Consider the following 6,000-nt stretch of genomic DNA (forward strand, 5'->3'; position numbering starts at 1 on the left):
ACCAATAGAAGTTCTCATCAAATTGGGTGAAACTGAACATGTACAGATTTATAAGGGTTTTGTCGCTGATTGTTATCTCTAGTATTTTTTATTAATGGGTTGATGGACAAGACCTGTGTTAGTCTCTGGTTTTTAGTGTAGTTATCACATGCACTACCCTCATTCTCTTTCCATGAATGCCAAACTTCTATTAACTTGACTATGAGTTCAATTTAGTGTGATTTACTGAGTAAAGGTTTTTGTAAGGCACTAACGAAACAAAATTTTACTGAAATAGCTGTTTGAACACAACCAAAGGTGATAATGTAGCTACTCTAGAAAATATTTCCCTGAAAGCAGTTTAGGTTTGCTTTTGCAAATAAACCTTTCTTCAGCACAGCTGAAAGGCAGTGTCAAAATGTGCTTGACTGTTTCAAGCTTGATCTTAATAGGATCAACCATTAGCTGTATATGGCCGTGAATTATCAGAAAGAGTTAGGAGGTCAAAATAATAGTAATGGAATTAAGAAAAGGAGTGAATGCTGAGAGTGACTGTAACAATTCCATCACTGATAGAAGTGAATAATGGCATGCAGGACTACTTTAGAAGAACTAGGTAAGGTGTACATAGCTTTGGCATTCCTTAAAGTCATGATGATTTTTTTCTATGTAAAGATTGCTGTGTGGTATCTGAGAAGGTTGAACATAAATTACTGCATGGTCAGAAGAGCTGGAAATTTTTAAGTGTCATGCTTAAGCTATTAAGAGGGCTTGCCCTAGTGTCAGCACCTGGGACACTAGAGCAAGGTTATTTCTGCTTGGTAGTGGTCCGTGGAGTGAAGCTTTTGGGCAGAAACCATGCGCAGCTTCTGCCCAGGCTCTGACAGTAAGGTAGTGTGTAGGATCCTGTAATTATGAACTGATAAATAGACCACTGAACATCCACCAAAAATCTTGCTGAACCTGAAGATGCTATCCCTCTTCAAAATATTGCAAATCATTTAGTTTGCACCCATTATATTTTGTAATTTGCATAATGTTTAAGAATTTCTCCCCAGTGAATATGCAGGTGTGTGAGGTATTGTGAAGTTATTGTACTTCCAGATGAAATTCTTCAGTAGCTTCATCACTAATGTCAGCATTTATGGGAGGTTTTTGAGCATTTTCACAGGAATCTACATCATCTTGCATGCCTGTTTATAAGGAACAGGAGTGCAAAAATCTGTCAGTCGTTTTGGGGCACAGTTATTAAACTGTTTCCTGGTCTTTCAGTCCAAGTGATCAACTGTGACATTAGCATCATGTGGGATGTGTGGCAACATGTCCAGGGTCAGCAGTTCCGCTTCTCTGAGGAAAAGCCAGGTGCAGACTTTCAGGGACTTGTAGGGCTACACCTCTACTGCAGTCGAAGGTAAAACTGATCCATGTGGAGACTCAGGGTTGACAGCTGTAATAAAGATCCCCTCTGAAAGCAGCTACACTCTGCAGGCATGGACCGAGCTACTGAGTGCACGCTTAGTGACCCTGAATGAGCTTGCAGTGGCCCTGATGGATACCAGGAATCTGCAGTCTCACTGCTATGGATAACAGAGCCAACTAGCTCAAAGCTAGTTTGAGTGTTTTGTTATGTACTGCAGATACAGTTCTTGACTGCATTGCAGATAAACTGTATGTATAATTTGATTTATGTATGTACATGTTTACTCACCCTGAAACAGAGAAACACAAAGACAGTATGCAGCAATATCCCTACTGTACCAAGTCTTCCAATGGCAACATCTGATTTCCAGGGAAGAGCTGTGCCTTATTTGCCTCAAACCAGTAATGTTTTCTAACTGCTTAGTAGGATATCTTACTGTTTTGACATCAATTTGCATTATAGCATCAGCTAGGTTGAAAAAGCCCTCTAAGATCATCAAGTCCAATCATTCCCTCAGGACTGCCAAGACCACCACTAAACCATGTCACTAAGGGCCTCATCTACATGTTTTTTTAACAGTTCCAGGGATGGTGATTCCACCACTTTTCTGGGCAGCTGTTCCAATGCCAGTTTGCCCTCTTGGTGAAGAAATTTTTCCTAATATCCAGTCATAATATCTGGTGCAGCTTGTGGTAGTTTCCTCTTGTCCTATCACTTGTTACTTGGCAGAAGACAGCAGCCACCTCCCGGCTCCATTCTCCTTTCAGGTAGCTGTAGAGAGTAAGAAGGTCCCCCCTGAGCCTTCTCTTCTCCAGACTAAGCAACCTCAGTCCCCTCAGCTGTATCTCATAAGCCATGTGCTCTAGGCCCTTCACCAGCTTCGTTGCCCTTTTTTGGACCAACACCAACAACATAGTGTCTCTCTTGTAATGAGGGGCTCAGATGAAGTACATGCTTATGCATGCAAAAAGAGTTGAGGAACCTGTCTGTGACTTGCCCTTCTTTGTATCCTCTGATACGAACGTAGCATGTGTGTGAGCTTCTTCCATTGGTTAATGCTGGGTACATTCGCCTCACATAGCAAATAAAAATTGGAGAGCATGGTGTATGCCCAAACTGTCAATGGCCTTAAAAAAATTTAAAAAGGCTTCCTTTATTATAGCCTTCTTTAGCTCTTTGAAGGTGTAACTGCAATTTCTATTTATTGCCAATGAAATGTTCAGATATGTGAAACCAGTAATACGCAGAGTGCCATAAACAATGCAGTAATCTGTAGCAAAAAGAACTACTATGTGAGCTACCAGGAACCATGAGGGCAAAAAATAACAATTTAGCCAAATGTTCGGAGCAAAAAATCTTGTGCTTTTCCCTGTCTTTTTGAAGTTTCTGTGAGCGTACTGTAGAGCCAGACTTAAAGTTCAATGTGGCTCTAATTAGTGACTGAGAAAAGAAGGTGTATTTGTTTATCAGCTGGAAAAACATGCCTTCAAGGACTCAGCTCTGTTGATCTTGGATCTGACTTCAAATTGGCTGACTTGAGAACCGGCCTTTAAACTTAGATACTGCTTCAGAAAGACTGCTGTCAAAACAGTAGAAAAAATAAATGAAGTCCTACATATCTAACCATGTAGGGTATGCAAAAAGCAGACCTAGGAGCAGCATGGCTGACTAAGTGACGTGCCATGGGCATTCAACTGTTTTGATGAAAGGCTTCTTCCTCGGGAAATGCATGTTCATCCCTTTGTGTTTGCTGAGGCATTATCCAGACTCAGATATGCAATATTTTCTTGGGGATGGAACTGTGTTTTAAATGCTCCAGTGGCTTCATCAAACAGTCTGGAAGAAACACAATTGGCTGCTATATACATTTGAAAATACAGGAACAATTGCACCTTTTTCAAAAAGGGTAATGTGGGATAGAGATGGGAGAAGTATTGCTTGTCCACAGAAAATGGCAAGATTTCTATTGTGTAACCTCCCAAGCTGCCCTTTGCAACTTCATTCAGCTGTTCCAGCAGTGAATCCAATTTTTTTTCCAGATGTATCCATACATCTTGAGATGATTCAAGCTTGAACAATTTAAATCTATTGAACAATTTAAATCTATTGCTGTTTTGGCTCAGCTTTTGTAAAAAATGTATTTACCTGCTTAGTACATCTACAGTTATGAAAAGTCTGTACGATTCAAACAGGGAAGTGTTTTAGAGATTAATGCTGCTCAAAACCTGGGGTTTTGGAATGAAAACCAAATTGAAAAATTGAATGGCAAACTCACCACTGTTTAGATTAAATGAACCTCGTGCATGTACTTTTCAACAAAATGGGAAACGATAAACATTGGTGGCAACTGATCCTTTTTATTTTGTCAGGAAGCAAACCAGATTGTTGGATTATTTCATGGGTTCTTAGAAATATGATTTCAGACAAGTTGAAGACTCATCTTGAAAATGTAAAACCAAAATATCTTGGTATTTCCCAAGAGAATAACAATCTGAAAATGTCCGTGTTAAGTATTTAATCCTTGTCAATAATCCCTATCTACACTCTTGTATAAACCTGCTTGCTGAATCTGACATGGATTTATGAACGTTTTCTTGTTCCCTTGTAACTCTATTCCTGTGAGTTTAGTGAGGAATGGAAAGCAAATTCTCTGTTATGATTTGTTATTTGACTGCAGGCAAATCACGCTCTCCATGTCCCCAGTGTTTGTGGTGGGACACTGTGCAGCCTCATGTATTCAGTTATTCTTCCATGTAACAAGGCAAGCTCAGACCTTGGACAAAAGCAGACCGTGGATTAGATCTGCAGGGTTTCATGAAGCTGCACGTAGTGTGTGGAAACAACAGAGCTGGAGAATCAGTCTGACTTCAATAAAACAGAGCCATTATTCAAAGCAGTTCCGCATCTGTGAGTTATAAGCTGCAAAATGCTATTGCCAAGCCTGATCTTCTCCAAGTGTATACATACGTGTCACCAAATTAGAGCAGGAGTACAAGTAGCCTGGAACTCCTGGCTTGGCTTACCCCCAGAGAAATGACCCACCCTTACAGTTTAAATTTTCTTTGGCTTCGGAGAAGTAGAACATGAGCTTAATATTCTGGATAATAAACAGAATACTGACTTAAGAATCAGGATTATATACCAGACAGGGAATTGTTTGTGCTGCACTGCTTGTCTGTCTCTGGGCTTTCTGCCTAGCTGGCCAGCATCTGGGGAGTGTGAGCTGTTGCTGTTTGCTCCAGGAAACTGGTAGGAAATTAAGTCCTGCTTCCCATTAGTGATGATGAGAGGCACTTATTGGGTGCAGTGGGGGACTTGATGGTCTGGCTAAGGAAAGCAGCTTGCCAGGGCTCCATAGGGAATGGCAGCTGCTCAGGGAGGAAGAGCAAAGCATTGGTATGCAGTGGTGCATAAGGCCAACCCTATACAGAAAATATGATTTTAGAAACCCGGAGCTGATTCAAGTAATAGCCTCTCTGAACAACTTCAGTATGTAATACTGCTGTGATGAAGGTACTGTGAGAGACCTGCCTGAAGCACCAGGGCAGTGGAGGTCAACTTACTAAGGAAGCAAAATGGAGCAGCCCTGTGGAGGTGTTCCCTGGTTTGATCAAAGAACCTTGTGGGCAGGGCAGGACTGTGGCAGTACTGGATGCCCACCTGAGAGAAGGCATGTACCTGGGCGAGCATTGGGCAGAGAGGTCTGCTCTGTGTGTATTAGGGACAGTGCAGCAGAGTAATGCTCCATGTGAGGTGGTTCTAGGATACTCTAGATATGTGTAATGGTAATTACATCTGCAAGGAAAATATCATGAAAGTGAAAGCAGGAGGGGAAGTCAGGGACGCTTATAATGTCTGATACAATGTACCCTAAAGTGAAAGGGGAGGAATGGAACAAGGTGGGGTATGGAGAGATTGAATGAAGTATTGTACCATAGTGGGCAAAAGGGATTTGGAGGCTGTGGGAGCTGCTTCCACCACAAATGACCCTTACAACCACTGGAAAAATAATTGCATTCCTCTGTGCCATAAATTTCTCTCTTTCATTGAATGGGGACACTAACAGTCTTCAATATAATATTAGGGACATGTGCCAGTTATTTATGTGTGGGAATGCCCAGAGATCTCAGTCAGGGTCTGAGTCTTGTTATACCAAGTGTTGTAAACAGCAGGAGAGTCCAGACAGCTTTGAAAGTAATTAATCTGCAATTTAAGTGTATTTATGTATCATTATAGAGAAGCTGTTTAAGAGTCCTAGCAATATGTTGCAGCTTAAAAAGGTGGGAAGTGAAGAATAACTGTGAAATAACAAGAATCAAATAAATTCAGCTCACAGAACAGTAATTCTTAGTCACAGGCAGAAAAAAACAGTGGGAACAGATTTCCCAGTATCTGAATATCTGGCATAACTGAGAATAGTCTTTTCTGTCCTCCCAGTACAGATAAAGATTAAAAATATGTAATACTTGGGATACTTAAGAGAAAGGGGCACAGAATTAGAACAGATTATGCATTATTGTGCTTGTTCTGTCAGAAGAGAGGTGATTATATGTTCTTTAGTCTATAACTTCTGTGGCTAGATAAAGTGTGTACTGTTTATT

Source organism: Pezoporus wallicus, unplaced genomic scaffold (assembly GCF_028554395.1).
Source record: "Pezoporus wallicus isolate ANWC-B61680 ecotype Strahan unplaced genomic scaffold, APGP_CSIRO_Pwel_v1 contig_7749, whole genome shotgun sequence".
Lineage (NCBI taxonomy): Eukaryota > Metazoa > Chordata > Aves > Psittaciformes > Psittacidae > Pezoporus > Pezoporus wallicus.